We start from the raw sequence: 19,516 nt of genomic DNA, 5'->3' as shown, positions 1-19,516 counted from the left end.
CCCTGTGATGATATGCAAGCTTAAAAACAAAACCCCAACTAACATCCAGAGCTTTGAACAACTTCAGCCCTCAGCCCCAAGGAAGAGCTATCACCCAAACTTCCCACTGGGTCCACAGGCTTCTACTGTCATGTTCTGAATTAAGGACACAATGAAACTGAAGGTGCAATAAAACTAAAACTAAAAAGAGAGAATAAACAGACAACATGAAGGTATGGGAGGTGCAATACAGGCATCTTGAAAACCAGGAGATATCACCTCCAGTGAATCTCATTTTCTAAGTCTCCTCATTTTTGTGCTGCGTTGCTTTTTGTTGTACATACTTTCACACAAACCGATAGCTCGTCTGCACTGTTGCCCATAGTTACACCCAGCACTCACAGGTAAGCCCGCAACTCTTCTCCAATAGGGAAGGAAAATCAACAGTACGAAGTAAAGTATGAAAACAATTCTGCACTTACTGACCTGCACTTGGTTATATCTTTTGAAAAGCAGCTTTAAAATACAAGTTGTTGTTGAGGTTTGATTTAAAAATCCCTGTCAGTTTCAACATCCAGGTGAAAGTATTGCTGCTGGCTCCAGAACGATTTGCATATCTTATCAGTAAAGAAAATGTCTGAGGTGCGTACCAATCTGATGAAATTACAAACAAGAGTCCACACAAGCACATATCTTCCTGTTTGATTTCTGTCCTCTTCACTCCTCTATAATAAATTATAAACCTCCATCTAGAAATGAGATGATCTTAACTGTGCGTGTAAAAAGGAAAATGAAGGCAGTCTATTCTTTTTCGCACTTTACAGCTGAGAACCTGACAAAATTGTGGATTTGGTGAACAAGCAGGAAAGCTTAGTTTGTTACAAACTACTTCTTCCTTAACTGCCACACAAACTGTAGAAAATCCAATGTATTTATGGATCTTTAAAAAGTTTTCCACACTCCACACAAACTAATACATAAAACTACACCTCTTTTACTGCTATGACTAATATACATGCTTAGCTTTATGTCCTGCAATTAATCTCATCTTCTTCAATAAGATTACTCATAATGCTGTAAGTGAAATACACGTGTAAATCCTTACAGAGTCATGGCCTGAATTGTCAACAGCATTACATGGAACAATTAAATGCCCAGGCCTAGAATGGCTCTTCAGAAAGATTAGAAGAAATGTTTAGGCATAAGAGGTAACAAAATCTACTCCAGGGAGAGGCTATGAGAGGAACAGTATTCGGGGGCATGTCTTCCCTTGGGAAATTCACCCACCACCAAATTATTCCAGTAATACTATATTCACCTTTTTCATCTACTAGTTATCACCTTCTCTCACCACTCCTTTCTCACTCTCCATCACATCTTGCTACAGCTGCTTTGTGCCAAAAGAGACAGGATATACGTTTTTATTCTTTTGCACAGTAACACAGGGTGAGAGAACAGTCTGGTCCTCATTTTGACTAGCTCAGTAATAAAACAGTTCACATGCTAATTAACTGAACTGGATGCATCATTGAACAAATGCACCGACTTTTCTTCTTAACTTATTACTGAACTGTTCATATACTAGTCTCCCAACCCTCTCACTGCAGATTACATGCCCAGTATACTCTATGGACAATCTTTAATCTGTACTTTCTTTGTTTGAGTTCATTACAAGAAGCTGATGATGAAAACAAATACTAATTGAATACCTAAAACTGTTTAGTTCCACCTACCAACAAGTAGCTTACCACCTAGTTTGCTCTGTAAATATTCAGAAGTTCTACACAAGAAGTTATTCTCTGTACATTATTTAGTGTTTGACTAAAAAAATCATGGCTTCAATACACACTTCTGCTCGACAAAGTCAATCCCTTAAAAGTTCAAATGACTATTTGTCACAAACATTTCACCTCTACTAATGAACTGCGCGAACAAATGATAGAAAATGCAAAGCTGTATTATGCTTAGCAGTTAACATTTTAATAAGGAGGAGATTAGCAATTTTTAATACCTCCAGTGCTTTGTTATATACAGTAGCACAATAACTGAATATTTTAATTGCTAATTATTTAGACCTCATTCAGTTCTCAGTCAGGCAAAACTCCCATTGAGGGATTCTTGCCTGAGAAAAGAGCTACAGGATTTGTCTTACTGTAATTTGAAAAAAACTTCATATATCATAAAAACTCTCAAGTTATAGTGAGACAAAAATCATTAAATCCTTAGCAATATTAAACTCTACCGAAAGTCCCACTGACTCCCAACGCCAATGTTTTTATATTAAGTAAAACACATAATTGCAGTTTACCAATTGTTACTTACCTGCATAATTTAGGCCCAGATATGCTGGTGCTCTTAACGAGATCTAATAATATTTTGAGTCTTCTTATTGTACCCCTGCTCTGGGAAATCTCAGTTCAAATGTGATAGGGAAATAGCATTTCCAAACAATTACACTACCAACATCTTCAGAAACCCAAAAAGTAGCATTCAATTTTACCTTTTGACTTCGGGCTCCAAAAGGGTTAAGAGCAGCTCTCAACACTTCTTTTTTATGCAGCTGTGGAACAAAAAAAAAGAAATATATTAGAGCTTACGTTTAGAGATTTGCACACAAAACACTTTTGAGTTTTCATAACAGTCAAATAAGTAGGAGTTGGTGAGGGAAGTGAGCAGAACACTGTATATACATCAACATACAGCGACCTGAAGGAAACAAAGTCTTGCACATTCACATTTAGCACACGGGTGACAAACAAATAAGCTAAATGTAGTAGCACACAACACATCGCATTCTATGCATACTTCAGAGAGAGAAGTTACACAACTGAACACCGATCCAGTAGGGACCAACTCATATGACTTCATGCTTAAGAAAACAAATAACACTTATTTTTTCCATTAAGCGTAGTTTAACTCCAGCCAGGGATAAAAACAAATGGGTGTCACAACCAAAGTTTCGCCACTTATGTTTCATGTTCAAATGCATTTGTGGAAAAAGTTACAAGTAAATACTCTAAAAGTTCAAGAGTTTAAAGTGGTTCTTTAATTTTTCTTAAACAGAAAATATGTATAATGTCCCTCCATCTGTCAGCTATAATTGGCTTCAGTGACTAAAATGATCAGAAAATCTCTCCATAGGCTGCTTTTTGAAAAAGAATTAAAAGCAGACTTAGTACTGCATAACACTAATTGACAGACTGGCTACCAAACAGGAATATTTTGACATCACAAATTAGACTTGGGCACCTTACTTCCACCAGTTCAGAATAAGGCCTAGGGACCTAACCAGCATAGTTTCCAAATCCTGTTATGAGACATTCACTCAGATTACAGTTCCCAAGCACAGTCCAGCCAGGCTTTGAGCTTTCTCACAGGAGCAGCAGAATCTATTTATCATCCTTAAGTACCCAACTTCCACCTAGGAACCCATGGCCAACCCAATTACCAGCTCAACCATGGCAGAAATGGGCTAACTAAGCTTACCAGTATTCTGTAATCCTTCAGTGGTGATGGTTTTTGATCCTATTCAAAGATACAGACATTTTTGATCTCTATTCAAAGATACAGACATTTTAATCACTGAGATTTTGACCCCTCCATCAAACTTAAGAACTGATTCAACAGCGATTACATGCCATAAACTTGTTTCCCTGCATCTCAGATGATTCGCTGTATTAATGGACCTGTGATCTGCTACCTGCTAAAAGTAAGCTGCTACAGAAAAGAACTGCTCTTTGAAGCAACCTAGTTTATTAGGAAGGAAAGCATGCAGAGCATTGCTTACTCGAGGTAAAGAAAATGCAATAACAGCAGGCCTTCCGGTTCATCATTTCCAGGCCTGACTTCCCACCACCCTCCTGCTACTACAGAGGTGCTTTTGTTTCCTTCCTGCCTACACACTCACAACTTCTTTTCATATTTGCAGCGTTCCTTTTGTCTTCTGGAAGCTTTCTACCTCCAGTTGCAACAAACAAACCATGACCTAAGTTCATCACTTGAGGGCACCTCCCCAGCCTTCCTGGGTTAGTCATTAGCCTCCACAGCATAGGCTGCTGAATGGAGTCTTTCACTGTTTTCAGGGAAGATGATTTCTTTTGCTGGAACTAAGGCTGTGCAGCATGTGCTTTAGCTTTCATAAGGTCTATCACAGACTGAAAAGGCACACTGGACGGCAGCTGGTAGCACTTTCCAACATCACACAACCACAGTCTCAAATCATCTGACAGTTCTGCACTGACGATGAATAAAGCAAAACAGAAGGCCTAAAATATTGAGCAATGAGGATCAGATTTTGACCTTTAGATGCTGTTAGATGTATTGCATGAGGGTCTGTTTGATTTAAATGATACTAGCAGGTATGAAGCTGTGCTGTTTGCTTAATGTCTAACTCATCTAACAAAATGCTCTGTACTGGCTGGCAAACTACGTGCTGCAGTGAGAGATGGCTTGAATCTCTCTACAGGGTGAGCCATGGGTGAACCTAGAAGGGTGCATTACGCTGGGGAATTCAAAATGGATGAAAAGCAGAAAAAAAGCACAGGAAAACCGATCACGAGGTGAATGAAAATCTTCTCTATTTTAAACTCATTGATCAGTTGGGCCTACAGCGAAGCTTAGATATTATCTTCTCAATCTCTGTGAAATCAAAAGTCTCAGGTCTTCTCTGGTCTACTGGAATCTCAGATTTCATACAACGAATCATGACAAACACCTGTCCTTTTTCTTAGTTAAAATTCTTACCAGAAGATGCTACGCAAAAGTCAGTGTAACTGTAATGGTTACTTATCTTGATTTTCACTATTTTTAATTAATCTGCTCCAAATTTCTGTATATCCAAATTTAGGAAGTGATAACATTTCTGCCACATAGTTTTTACAACTACTTTTATATGAGATATGAGTTAATCAAGACTTTCATGTGAGTTAGTCACTTGTTAGACTAACACACTAACAGAGCATATATCTAAAACTAGAAGCCGTTCATTTTGTTTTAAATTCCAATCTCCGTGTTTACATCTAATGGTTTCAGTTGGAGCAACAGCTTATTGGTGACTCAAATTATTTCAGATAATGCACTCAAAATCTGACAACATAAAAAACTATGCATACAACTCAGGAAATACACTTCAGTTCCACTGGAAATATAAGCCCTGTGTACCCAAGCAAAAGTGAATATCCTGCAGCACTGGCTTAGGACAGTCTTGCTGGCCTCAAGGTCACAAAATATATCACAATCCTCAGAGTCTTGAGATAGTTTTCTAAAAAAAAGTGTTTTCAAGGATGAAGTATATTAGTTAAAGATCTACCATAAAGATAAGAAACATAGAAATGCACAACATAAACAGTTCTAAATTAAAAAAGCTTCTTCTGCTGTGTCATTTGCTTCTACAGTAACAACAGTACATAAATGCTAACAGGAAAGAACTATATATACTCATCCATTTCTTTATGATAATACCATATAAGGAGCATGGCCTTATGACTTTTGCTGTGAATGAAAAAAATCCTATTCGGTGAATTATCAACAAATTAAGTAAAACTAAGATAACTACATTCCATTCAAGAGTATGTCAAGAATGCATAAATTTTATTTATGTTTCTCTTGCTTATGGAGCTTTTGCCGAGGGGATAGAAGATATTATAGGATGACAGTTGAGCAAGGATCTTCCCATTTTAAGGCTCTATAAACAAACAGTAAAATTCAAAGAATAAGATAAATTATATTAGCATTATTCCAATTCAATTCTTCCCAAACAGTCATCATATATGCAAACTAAACTCCGGTAGCAAGTAGATGAAAATAATCACTGTTGATTAATGCTAAGAATACAGCAGCCAAAAGAATTTCAAACAATGACTCACTGTGAGACTACCAGTAAATCTCTTGGTCTTTTTAGGTTCAGTCAACCTTTCACGAACACTGGGTAAAGTATGCCCTTAACAAAATGGACAATGCAGGGCAGCAATACTCTTTTTGAAACAAGACTCGAGTGTGAATGTACTGCTTATGAAAAAAAAACCTAATCTGGCAAGAGAGTTTCAATTCATCTCATTTCCAGGAGAGTACTGCAAGCAGCAGAAGATTCACTGACTAAGGCTTATTGCTGTCCCTCTACCTTGAACTGAGGGTCCATAGAAAGATTTTTGTGGCTCATTCATTCTCTTCCATTGGACTTAGAACCACAGACCAATTACTACTGACTGTAGTAAAGTCTTCTGTGATATGGACTTCTGTCTACTGAGAACTAGATTTGTGATCCCTATAACTTGTTCCACTAGAAAAGCTTGTTTGTCCGGAGGGAAGAAATAAATGGAATGACTAGCATTTAACTTTCATCATAGATTCTAGAAAATATCTACATGAAAACTGCCAAAAACAGACCACTGACTATAAGATAACAAACTGGGTAAGAACTGGCTTCTTGGCAGGGAAGAGTTTTAAAGAATAATACTCAGTGTTCCAGTCCCTTGCTTAATGCAGAATAAAGTCTTCTAGAAAGCAATTCAAGTTCTCTGTGCACTTCTAAATTCTATTCAAAGAGAACTATTTGCCCATATTTACCCATACAGAAGACTTAGATCAACTGTCCAGGCCAAGAACAAAATGACCCCTGAAGGCAAATTAGTGCAATGGAGGAAGGGAAGTAGCAGAGTACCTGTAGCACTGCCTACCAGCTTAATCTCCTCTTAACTTTATTTAACTCAACTTAAACAGAAAACATTGCCTGGAACATGAGAGGCAAATGTTATTTTTAATATTAGTGGTACTAGTAACTAGCATATATAATTCTTCAGAAGGAAATACCAATGCAGACAGTGAAATAAAACATGCCATGGTAACAGATGAAGGCTTCAGTTGTCAACAAAAATCAGGCTACTAATTCTCACATAAACAGTCTTTCTACATCTTTGATTTTTAATATATAGACCAAAGATCACTCTCACATTTCAGCAGCTTTTGTCTTTTAATGCCAATCATTTCAATGGACTTTTCTTATACCCTGTGCTTTCTCTCACCCTTGGAAAAGGGGAGTGAAAATATCAAATGATATCTTACAGTGCCAAGACCAAAGAAACACTTCAAACATTCCAAAAATGAGGCAATGACTTTGCATAAGGTGGGGAGAGAATGTTATCAACAGTGGGGTGAATTCTTGCCTGGCAGCATGAAAAATAAAAAATAGAAACCCACATCTCATTCTGTTTGAATCTATGCTAAGGTCTGGGCTATGTAAACAGCAACTGAGAACTACTGAGTGTAAAACAGAATTATTTCGTTGCTAATCATGTTTTCTTCTTGTTACTGTTTACTTCTCCCCCAGCCCCAAGAAACAGACAAAGAGATTCAAGAGGAAAGTGGGAAATTATTGGCCTGTTTATGACCACTGAAAACAAAGATGCCTTGACAGATCCACTCAATTGAACTATCACCTGCCACAGGACGCAGTCTCACAAAGAACAGTTCTAAATATATCTGTGAGGGGAGCTCATGCTGCTGCTGGCCTCTCTGTACCTACTCAAATGACAAAGAAGATTTCAGACTCGAGAGCTGTCAGCTTAGCACTTTTCACCAGAATGTAACTAATTCACAACTCAAGAAAACAGAAATATGATGTGCCTATTACCTTATTTTTTCCCCTCCAAATTTCGGTTTTACTTCTGAAACAAAAAGAGGCTGAAACTTTTCCTTGATTGAGGTTGACTAAAAGCCACATTACAACAATAAAAGACTCCTCTATCCGTAGTTATGGGCATCAGAAAGTAGGAATTAAATGTATCTGCCTTTGTCCAAAAAAATCATTATCACCCTTAATTCCCTCAAAGCACGGGAAATAAGGTAGGTGGAAAATAGAAGGGGAAATAAAGATGACAGCTCTCCTCTCCAGAGGTAAGTGACTGGTTCATAGCTGATTAGTTCCAGGCAACAAGTGACATCAGTCTCCCTACGCTGAATCTGTTTTCTCTGTAATGGTAACTGGTGAATGATCTCCCCGTCCTTCTCACAACCCTTGAGCACTTTTCCATCATACTTTCTTCCACTCTCCATTAGAGTAGGGGAAGCGAGGGCAGCATGGCAGTTTAGTTGCCCATCAGGGTGAAACCACCACAGCAACACTTAACTCCTCGATGACTTTTCTCTCATCTCCTTAGCAGAAACATCTACAAATGTTTAAATCAGAATGTGAGCCAAGTATATAAAAATAAAGCTCAGCATCTATAAAAAGTACACAGACTAACCTGCTTAATTATTAACAGGTAAACACAACAAATTCTGAATTATTTACTTAATCTTTTTCAACTACAAACCTCAGACTTTTAGAGCATGAAATACGTACTTTATTCTAGGACACAACACAGATATTTTATAAGCCTGTGTGGACTTGTATTTCCAGAGGTGGTGCTGTTTTGAAGAATACACACCTCTTATAACCCCAAAATACCTTCCTCTCACTGAACCCTGATGGAACTTTAAATACAGAAATAAAAGTCTGAGTAAAGAGATCCTGTATTCATGTGTTCACCAGTAAATGAGATGGCTTGTTTCTAACTTGCATCCGAGTGAAAATAAGACTCATGTGAGGCATATGCACCTTCTCCTGTTTCTGCAGATCTGCTGGTCAAGACTCCAGTCAGAAGCGTTGCAGTGAAGAATAATATTGTGTCAGGAAAAAGCCCATTTTCTCCACTCAGTAAAGACACCACGCTGAAGCAAACCCTGCCTGCACCTCTAAAAAAACCCAATATCACAGGTCCATGATGATGGCCCTGCAAGTAACTGGTCCATACCCAACCTTTTTTATGTACCATCTTCCTATATACTGTTGACGCTACCTAACTCAGAGCTAATTTGATGCTGTCTATCCTGGTGACATGTTGAATATAAGAGGAGTTCCAAGTTCCTTTCAGGAGGTGTGCACTGATAGTTCTGCTATACTTCTACAAACCTGTACAAATATAATATGTTATATCCTCTACTCCTAATGATTATCATGGTCCACCCTAATTTGTTTCCTTGTTACTGGTTTTATATCTTAATAATTTTGTCAGTATTTATGTACTACATTTTGTTGTTCCTACCAAACCCTTCCAAAGGTGCAATTCAGGACATGAGGCATTTAATCACAGAACTGTCACAGTCTCCAATTTAGGTGGCCTACTTGTATTAGCAACGTTTTATTAGCAGGTTATACTCTAAGTTTAATATTTAGTGCATTGTGTAAGAACTGTTTACTGTGTACTGCTATATAATTCTGTTTGACACGTAAAGAAAAAAAAGCATAAGTAATACATGTATTTCTCAACAGACCTACCACTATAAGAAAATAAGGACAAGCATCAGACATACAGAGAAAATAAAAGAGTATATGATAATTGAGTTAAAAACTAGTTTACAGTGTCTAGACAAAAGAGGCAGAATAGGGGGTATACACACAATATCCCCCCCATCCTTTAACTTTTGTTTCCAAATCTTCCACTGGAGGCCTTAGAAGCTGCATAGCTAAAGGAAAAGAGAATTTGTTTGCTAAAGTCTTTCAGTGAAGACAACTCTGTCCAAATACACAGAAAATATCCCCTAAACCTCTCATATTTTACCAAACCCACAAAGAAAAAGTAGGACTTCTCTTTGAGTTTATAAGCACTTCCACTTTTTCACTAGGTTTGTAGATAAGCTGTATACAACCTCATGAATTATGCAGCCCCTTTCCCGCGTGTTCTTAAGCGATGTTAGCTGGAGGCCCCAGTGAAGGATGTACTGTGCATGAGCAGCAGGTCATTCCAAATGACCATAACAGCCAAAGCAGACTCAGGTTTTCCTGGAACAGACGGAGAGCAGTTCTGAGTAAAGCAGCCAGTTATCTCACTATAGAGATGTCTGTTTTGGAGGTAGTGATATTCAGACCTTACCCCTGGAAAGGAGTATTTGTTCGTCTTCATCTTTTAGTTGTGAGGAAAAGCATACTGCTTTTCATTCTCTACTTAAAGAGTGAATGAAAAGTACTCCTACAGGCATTTGCAAGGGCTGTATAAAGAGAATTCTTCAGCCTCATCTAAGTAAGGCCTGCATGAAAGGACCCGTAGAGCAGTTCCAATGCAATTCTTACTACCTTGGAAGTATGGATGAAGAATGGATTTGGTCTAGTGGCTTCAGTTCTTAACTTTCGTATTACTTGAACTACTTCAGGTAATGATCCTTGCAATGAACCAGAATAGTGAACCTTTCCCAGGATGAAAACCTTCCAGCAAGGGACACCTCCAGGTACCTCTGAAGCTCACAGTACTCCAGTGAATCAGAGAAACCTCATCAAAAAGTCAGGAATATTGTAAGTAATCAACATATTTTAGTTTTTTATACTTCTGTTGTCCATTTTGTCACTATATCCATAAATCCTTTATAATGAGGTAACCAGTATTATTTCAAAGGACCTCTTGCTGTTTATTGCCATCCCTGACAAAAGATCATTTCCAAAGCTTTCCAAACTTTCTTCAGCTGATGTTTTTGTGAAGTGACATTCAAATCCAATTAATTTTTTATTTTGAAACAAAACAAAACCAAAATGGAGCCTATTTCACATTCTTTTTATTCGTGTACTTTGCTGAATTCTTCAAAATTATTCCAATGGATGAACAACACTGACATCCAAAAACACAGAATTTCAGTTCACATTTCCTCTGTGGGAAAAAAAGTATATCTTTGAAAATGTATCTTTTCTCGGTTATATTCAGCGAGGGACATTAAAAATTCAATATTTGCCACTTTACAATGACTTATGGACACAAACTAGTTCCTTAGGCTGGTCTAAATGTAAGGGGAATTCTAAGTATGCACTTGAAACAGTACTAAAACCCACAATACAGCTCCAATCTTTATGTCACTTTTCCATTTATTTTTTTCCTATAATTTTTATCATTTGTTACAGATACAGTATTTATTCTTTGCAATGATTAACATGCAAAAATTAGTACATAGGGACCAAGTAGTAAGAATGGATCTAATAAAAAATTAATATTTTTACAAAAATAACTAGGAGATTAATCAATACCAAGACTGAGATATTCAGATCAGTAGGACATTTTTAGTTCTAACATTCATTCTGCTGTAAAGACATCGGGACAGTTTGATTTAGCAAAAACCTTAACTGAGATATATCAGTACACGTATATATATCAGTATTTGGATTAAAACCATTTTGGAAGCTCTACTGCAAGATAGGAGATAATTCCATTATGAGAATGTTACTTATCATATAGAATAAAGTTTGAGTAAATTAAGGTCTGAAGGAAACAATTCAAAAGAGACTCTATATTTAAGTTAAAGATTCCCCAGTAAAAGGGAATGGATATTTTGAGATCAAACTAATCTTTACCATAATTTTACCTAAATCAATCAGAGTCAAAAATAATTCCAAGTCATTTCTATTAAGAAATTATGTCTATTATGCTGTAGAGTTTCTAAATTATGAGCACAAATACTTTACATAGTAAAAATCCATTTCTTGAAGTTCTAGCCCTCAAATCATGCGATCCATTTTACACTAGTATTTCATTACACATATGCATGTGATCTACGTATGGGACTTTTACCTATATTTTCCTCAACCATACCCAGAAAGATCTTAATTTTTCCCATCTTTAACGCAGGTCAAGGGATTATCCAGGTTTTTGTCCTCATGTTAAATTAGACACATTTCTGAAATCTATCACTGTTTTTCAGTTAAGAACTCTTCTGACAAGACAGGCCAAGAGTGAAAGAGTGGGGGCTACTTTTTCAGATGTCTTGAGACACAGAGGGTGAAGTGGCTGGCTTAAGGTTATTCAGGAAATCAGTGACAGAGTGCTGAACTTTCATCACAAGTTACAATCCACTGAGTTAACAACAAAGCCTTCCTTCCTATCTGTTAATTAATATAAAGGGCACAACAAAAATCCCAGTATTAATCTGCTGTGTTAACTCAGCAATTCCAAACTGCTTTGCATTTGTATAACTCTAGCATTAAGAATTGCAAGGTACTGTATACACAGGATGGAGCAAAACCAAATAGAACTATATTGTTCTTCCTTTCGAAGCAGTTAAAAACAAACAAACCAACAAAGAGGGATTAAGAGTAAAATAATCTCACCTAACTTTGTCCATCCAAAAGAATGTTGTATAGGCTGCTTCTTCCACTACTGGAATGAGGTGACCATCTCAAGAGTGCAACTCCTTTTCATATCATACGCATGGCTAAGTCAATCTCCAGAGAAACCTCTCCTTTTCCTTTGTCAATAGAGATAGCCCAGATGCCATGACTAAGTGCCAGCTGTCAAACTGAGTGCAATGTATATCCCTATCACAGCACAAAGTAGGTCTCCTCAGAGTTCCCTTGATATCTTTTTTCCAGATGCAAAGCCAGGGCAGGCCAAGGTCTATCTGTGTTAAGAAGTTAATGAAGAGTTAGGTGCATTCTGCTACACTAGTTAATGTTCTGACAATTCAGACAATCAGATATCATTCCTTCTTAGCTTCTAGGCATGCTAAACGCTGGCCACCATCTCTCGAGCTGCTGGCATTGTGAACAAATGGCACTAAATTGCTGCATCTAGCTGAGACTGGTGTAGCACTGAGCACACAGTGGAACTCCAACAGGAATACTCAAGGTGCTGCCACAATATAAGTAATGGCTATAAATAAAACTCACAGCAAACATCAAAATGAGATTTTTAAAAGAAAGGTCATGACAGCCTACTATCAGACTGCCATCAGAAATCCTAGTATTCAGAAAAGGAAGTACCTCTGAATCCCAGCAGAAATGAATGTGGCTGTGGCTGAAATAACCTTAAAGAAGAGAAATGCTTGTATCATTGTCTCTGTAAATCCAAGGAGTGGATGTGGGGGTCTTACTCTCAGGCTACTGCTTCACAATTTGGCAAGTCTCTGTTTCAGATGAAAGTTACAAGCTAACAGTTCCCACAGTAGCACAGATATCGCCATTGGGAATGGTTATGCTATCAGTTACAGAATTACAGAATGACCTGGGTTGGAAGGGACCTCAAGGATCATGTAGTTCCAACCCCCCTGCCTGGCAGGGCCACCAAACATACACATTTACTAGATCAGGTTGCCCAGGTCCCCGTCCAAACTGGTCTTGAACACCTCCAAGGACGGGGCATCCACAACCTCCCTGGGCAGTTAAGATGTATACCCACAATAGCAGCTGCAGACCAGTGCTCATGCATTATGGCCAAGGTGGCGTTAGGATTCCAAACACAGACTCTTGCTGTATCCTGCAACATGTCTGCAATGCCCAGTCAATCAGCTCACTTATTTAAGAGTAGAAGGGTCTTCTACAGCCAAAGAAGAGTAACAGCCTTTCCTAGGAACAAAGTTGAACCTTCTATGCATGCACAATTTGTTGACCCTGATCTGCCTTTTCCAAAGAGCGCTATGCTTAACAAACAAAACCTACTAGAAAAACACTCCATGGCCTCTACTCTTTCTCAAGATAAGTTGATGAGAAAACAAACAGTTGACTCAGTGGCAAGCATCTTTTAAGAACCCATTTGCTAATAATGATAATAGTTCTTACTTCAGGTACTAACTTGTCAATAACACTTCTGCACGATTTTTATAAGGGCATGAAAGTAATCATAATGCTGTGCCAGAGGAATATCTTCCTAGCTGTCAGCTACTGCAAGTGAACTACCCAAGCCAGAGCAACCTACATCATGCATAGGAATTAGACTGATTTGTTAATGTTTATTTTTGCAGGGAGGAAGAAGAATATCTTAACACTGAACTTTCCACTTTTGTTAATGATTAAAACGTTATTTAAATATTAACCTTATTAAATTAATAATTTATATTACAGCCCTAAAATTTACCTACAATGCACATTAGCCAAATCTGTTTGTTGTTACGGGGGCAGGCAGTTGGAGTGGGTGAAGTATTCAGACAAAAGAAAACAGTTTCCAATAGAAGGATAGAGACCATGTTCTATTTGTCTCAGAATAACATCCATTATTTAGTGTGGAGCAAATATGTTCAAAAGCTAAATGGTCTCTTTCAAATGACAGAGACATTTTTTTTTATTATTATTTTCTTTTTTCTTTTTTGTTTAGTACAACATGCCCCTGATATATCCAAATAGCTCTATTTAAAAGGCAATCTTTATTAGGTGATTTTAAAATGAGAATTACAATATGTACCAGCAAAAATTGCTCGACTGTTTACTTAGCACTTATTTATGGAGGCCAATTACTTTAGCAATGGACAAGATGAAATCTGTAACAACAAGAAGAAAGAAAAAGGGGGACTTCAATGTTAAATGAGAACAGAGTTATTTTGTTTCTATGTCTGGACACCTAAAATGAGGAACAATGACTGAAAACTGCCTCATGCTACCACAATAACTGGTGCCCCAATCGCTTTCCATCACAAATGTCCCTGGCAGGATTCCAGCTCTACAAGCAAGAAAAACTCACCTGAAAAACAACTCGGGGTGAGATAAAGAACAAAAGGAAAAAAGGCTTCCTGACTTCAAGCCTTGTGCTTGGATGATCACATTGCTGCTTCTGAACCTATGAGATTCATTTTCTCCTTATTTTTTTTTTTATGAAAAAGACTTGCACCCTGTTCTGTATCACTCACTATCGTGGCTAAAATCAAACATCAAATAGGCACTGCAGCCATTCAAATCAGAAAGCGAAGACAGAAAACCCAGTCCTTACAATCCTATCTGCGCTAACCCCTTGTAACATGTGGTATTTCTGCTCCAACACACACACTCACACAAATCCTCCATGTGATAATAACACAGGCAGTGTATTCCAGCTACACCAAGCCCCACCGATTTAAAAAGTCAAGAGTTAACAGCAGGATGCTGTCTGAGAAAGAAAAAAAAAGCTGAACTTACAAACATATTCAGATTGCCATTGCCCAAAAATCTGAGTAATGTTCCAGATATGTTATGTTAATCTGTTACACAAGATTGTCTGTAATGTGAATATTTTTGTAAGGAGTATTGAGGGTGGTGTTGGGGGTTGGCTGAAGGCAGGTGGCCAAAGTTATTACTGAATTGAAGAGGATTATTTTAATTATTATTGGACTATTAACCCTCTGCTTGGTTCTATTTAGCCAGTTGCATTTGTTTATAAGTAATATGATTTATAACCATTCCACTTGAAATTACTGTTGATCACCGAGCATCTGGGAATAAAAATACATATGATTAGATGTGCAAAGCTCATTTGAAGGCAGTTTTATGCATAGACTGGGTTTCTATCTGCTAAAAAAATAGCTTTTAATAACGAGATATCAAGGAAAAAGCAGTGAGAAATGATATTTTATGTATATTATGTGATCTGTGTATTCTAGATGCACCTCATAATGAACGTGACCAAATACTAAACACGAACTGAAGAACAAACCTTTTGTGTTGATGCAAAATTTGAGTGGCAGGGGAAAAAAAAAAAAAAAAACCAGCAGAAGATAAGGGTTTTCATTCACAATGCAATGTAAATTAAAAAACCATGGATACAAAGGAGTAGAAACAAGAAAGGTAATATAACAAACTTACATTTCACCCTCCATCATTACAAGGATCAAAACAGGGGGCATACATCTTCATTCTGGTCAGATGGCCACTATAAGAATAAATTACAGTAGCTCATACAAGAAATAAAAATATCAAGGACTCGGTTATGTATTAAATGGAAACAAAGCAAACCAACACAAAAAACAAAAGGAGAAAAAAAAACCACCAAATCACCAAGTGTTGGTTTCCTTTGTTGTTGATGCTGGTTTGGTTTTTTGTTTGTTTGTCTAATGAATGGCAAAATACATATGGAAGTACGGTATAACTCTTCTTATCTGCTCATTTGCCTTTAACGTAACTGGGAGCAAGATAAAGCTGTGAGATTTCCTTTAGCAAGCCTGCTTTCGTTTAAATAGGTCTTGATGGTGCTGTAGCTTCAGAGCCAAAAAATAATAATCAAGGCCAAATTTTATATGGTCGTGCTATCATGGTAGAAAAGCTTTCGTGAGGATTGGATGTTGTAGCCGTGTTTGTACATCTGGCCCCTGACAGACCTTCGAAGACTTAGACATCCATAGATACTTACATGGATTATTAAATGGCCTGTTAGCAGAAGGGGTGGCTTCAGGACACTGCCACATTTGAATTCAGTGTATGCAGCCGGACTCTGACATTTCATTTGGATACTTAGAGCATTAATGTTATTATATCCTGTAGACCTATATTAACAAGTTTGATGTAACAGATGGGAGCTTTTTCATAAAAATGTAAACAGCTGAGCCAAGAGCCAGCACGTTCTATGGACAGACCCTACAGTGAAATATAGAGCTCTACTGTTTATTCCAAACACATAACAGCACTGTAAGTAGACCACTTTATACAATGAAGAAATACATTGAAGGTAAAAACTATGCCTCAACAATTGTTTTTTGTACTTTTGGTTTTTAGTTTGGTTTGGTTTGTGCTTTTTTTTCATCAACGTGTTCCCTCTAATTCTCTCCTTCAGACCCGTCCAAAATAAGATGATTGAAATATTGTCCTCTATTAACCAGGGCAGATGATCTGAACCAAAACTCACTGAGTCTTCTTGCAGGGCACTCTCAACGTCACCACATTTCTGAGTTGGAATATGATGCTCATGTTAGCATTAACTATTACAGATGACTTTACTGGCTGTCTGTAATACGAATATTCTGCTGAAGTCATTTAAAAACCCTGCTCCTTGGTAAATAAAAAATAATTAAACTGCTTCACAAAGAAGAGAAGCACAAGAAATCTTTTTCATTTTATTTTTTTTTTTTTAATTTTGAAAGGAAATGAATTTTAACTGTCCTTTCTGACTTAGCCTTCTCAACTTCTGCCTCGAGTTGCATGCTTGGTCTTGCACATATATTTTAAGTGCATTCTTCAGGTTGTACGTTTGCCATAACAGAATTGAAATGATCAACAATAGCCACATCTGACTGGGGTTGCTTCTTGTATGCTTTCTGCAATGCAATAATAAAAGATACTTAAAGTTCAGTGCTCTGGAACGGTAACTCTAATTATTGCAATGTTTACTACAGGAAATTATCTGTTGGATGACTCTGCCCAGAATCCCCAACAGGAAATGGGATATATTTCTGTTTGCACGGAGAAACAGAAAGCTCACGCATTGTTCGCAGCACTGCCTGAAGCCTCCTCTCTGTTATTGAGGATGAAAGACAGAGAACTGCAGCTCTTCCACAAATGCAATATGCAACAGATTCCTGCAGCAGGATCTGAATATTAGTTGTTGGTTTTTCCCTAGGAAAATGGGACCCAACTGCTATGGAGCAGTGCCCCCAGGGTGATGACTGTGTGATCTCACTCAGATAAAGAAATAAAGAACAAAAACCAAAAGCCCTCCCTGTTCACAATGGACAGTGAAAGCAGAGCACACCCAGAGGATGGGATCTGTTTAAAACTAAAAAAAGTGGACAGAGTCCCCCTTGAACGCCCCTTTATTAAGATGCTCTTTTCCCTCACTAAGTCCATAAACATGCTTTTATAATAAGGTAAGTACTTATCGGAGAACAAGTATCCACATTAATCAGGCTTATGACAGTCTAAAGACCAATACAAATGGTTCTAGCATGGCAACCATCATTTTGCACTTCTCTGTTTCTGACTCCCTTCACCAATTCTCACTCTCACTCACTTCGCACTTCCATATCCTGTCTCAGGGCCAGGTTTTCAGTACTCTTCTGTTCATCTCCAGCTCTCTCTGCAGCTTTATGTGACAACCAAACTGACTCCCCTGCTGTCTTCTGGGATACTTATAACATTAACTAGGCAAAGTCCACATTCTGTTACTTGAAATATTTCTCAACTATGTGCTCACTCTGTGCTTTTGAGATCACCAGACTTTAGTTTACATTCTTTAAGGCTTGATTTTTGCCCCAAGTCCAGTGTTTTTCTAATATAACGTTTATATAAAACAAATGTTCCGGTACGTGAAGAAGACTAAAGGAACGAAGGAGGTATTTGGCTGTCCTTTAATTTTGCATGTGTTTAATGTTACCTGAGAGAAACGTACCCATTTTCATTTTGAGTCTCATCCACAAACTATGCTGGGTGACTGTGCAAAGAACCAGCACTCTAGTTGCTTACAGAAGAGACATGGAGTTAGGAACGAGTGCCGGATGTTCAGCGGCACAACTCAACAGCTTGTAGGCAATGTTTGCTTTTTGCTCAACACCCTGTACCTCTGACTTCTTTTGTCACATCCAGAGGATTAAATTCCAGAGGCAAAAGGGCTGACAGCTCTTGTTTGGCCTACCACTGACAGAAACTGGCTAGACATTTCTGGTCCGGGTTCAGCTACCAGGTTCATCTTCTAGTTGTAGGAGTGGAGATGAAAGCAGCATATTTCAATTAGGCTCACCATAGAGATGATCTGGAGCTGTGAATTAATTGAAGACCAAGGAGGACAGCTCCTGCATAATAGAGGCCACGGAGTCTCGCTCTGTAATTACAGTTAAGTTCAGCCCTATGTCAAATGGAAATCAAAGGTGATCATTAGGCCCATCTCTAGTCAGATGTTTTTTTCCCTCATCATGAAGTGCAAAAAAAAATCCCATGTTTCTTTCTATTTCAAAAAAAGCCATTTGGGTTGAAAATGAACCTGCGTGAAAGATCTTTATTTCTTCATGGACACGAACAAGTTTTCCACTGTTGAACGGAAAGACCAGAACAATAACAGTATTGGGAAGAGAAATGGCAGGGGGGAAGGAAAACTGCCTTTTTGGCAGTATTCACAGAACACTACTTAGGGTAGGTGGAGTCCTGCTGGGTTTAACCAACTGTTCAGATCCCCTGTAACATTTTACCGGCCCCCAGCTTCACACTGTACATCTAAGAACAAGCCAAAAAAGCTCATATATACATATATTTTAAAAGACACAAAACTCTTGAGCACACATCCAAAGCAGATCAATTGCCTTTGCAATATTCTCAGAACAAAATGTTCCACCAGCAGATCTGATAAGAAGAGCCAAAAAATGGAAAACACTTGCTACCAATTTATTGTAGTCACCCATAAACTATTACTAGAACATTATGTATTGGGGTTCAAGCCAGAAAGCTATTAAAGCGGACTGCACTAGTGTCTCTCCACTATGCTACTGAAGCATTAATAAGTCCTTAGAGAATTGTGTTTATGTTGAAAGAATCATCTCATAATCAAATTTCCACACACAAAAAATGCAGCTCTTTTTAGAATTACTGTGTGCCTTTGCTCTCTCCCCCACATTGGCTACTGTCTCCACAAATACCATCATTTTCTATGTTTCTGTCTGGCCCAAACCCTGACGTACATTCTTTGTGTTCCAAGCTGGACAAATTTCAAGATAAATGGTGCTAATTGACAGTGTTAATGGGAGCAGGATGTACCACATCCCTTCCCCTGTTGTCTCTGCCTAAGTGTCTTTCTCACTCCTTAAGGTCATTTCTAGCCTAAGAAGAAAAAGAGTTAAAAGATAATGCTAAAAGAGTATAATTACA

The 19,516-nt window shown here is 37.8% G+C and overlaps 1 protein-coding gene across 17 annotated transcripts in view; it reads right to left on the bottom strand.

Annotated features, from left to right (window-relative positions):
* ZBTB20 (zinc finger and BTB domain containing 20) overlaps positions 1-19,516 on the bottom strand; it is a 432,215-nt gene that overhangs the window by 374,216 nt on the left and 38,483 nt on the right. For all 17 annotated transcript variants that reach the window (XR_014945328.1, XR_014945329.1, XM_085545034.1 and 14 more), the window contains exon 2: positions 2,480-2,539. The gene's annotated coding sequence lies outside the window, so the exon portion shown is untranslated. The remainder of the gene's footprint in view (positions 1-2,479; positions 2,540-19,516) is intronic.

This window comes from Coturnix japonica, chromosome 1 (genome assembly GCF_054131305.1).
Source record: "Coturnix japonica strain WE chromosome 1, WE-NBRP24, whole genome shotgun sequence".
Lineage (NCBI taxonomy): Eukaryota > Metazoa > Chordata > Aves > Galliformes > Phasianidae > Coturnix > Coturnix japonica.
Note: the sequence above shows the minus strand (reverse complement) of the source record. Positions and strands in the feature narration are given on the sequence as shown.